This window comes from Fundulus heteroclitus, unplaced genomic scaffold (assembly GCF_011125445.2).
Source record: "Fundulus heteroclitus isolate FHET01 unplaced genomic scaffold, MU-UCD_Fhet_4.1 scaffold_39, whole genome shotgun sequence".
Lineage (NCBI taxonomy): Eukaryota > Metazoa > Chordata > Actinopteri > Cyprinodontiformes > Fundulidae > Fundulus > Fundulus heteroclitus.
The window spans coordinates 2895835-2896320 of NW_023396803.1; positions in this window are offsets into that span (position 1 = coordinate 2895835).

Here is a 486-nt window from a genome sequence, read left to right on the forward strand (position 1 = left end):
CCTCCACACATGGGGCTTTGTTTCTGATGTTTCTACCGTCACTCCTCTACCCGTTTGGAAAGACATACTGACACATAACATCTTTAAATAGACCTGACAGTGTTTTCTTCTGTATTTTTTTTTCCATTAATCTAAGTATGTTTCCTCATGAAAGCCACTGTCCACGAAAGCCACTGTCATTACCTTCAATGTCTTCTTATTGAAATGTGCTTTAAAAATAAACTTCCCTTGCTATGTCCAAAAGTCATGATCAAAATAAACCTGCAACCCTCCTCAGGGCATTTTTATGCTTCTCAAGTGGTTTAACTGAATTATGAACAGCATTCTAACCTGCAGCAACATTAGTTGTCTTTTGAGTCAGCATTTTAATATCCATTCGGTAACACATGAACAAGTTATCTATATAATGAGACAAAAACATGTAAATTAGGAAAAAAAGGGTAAAATCATTGTTACTTTACCATAAACGTGCCCATGACAGATTAA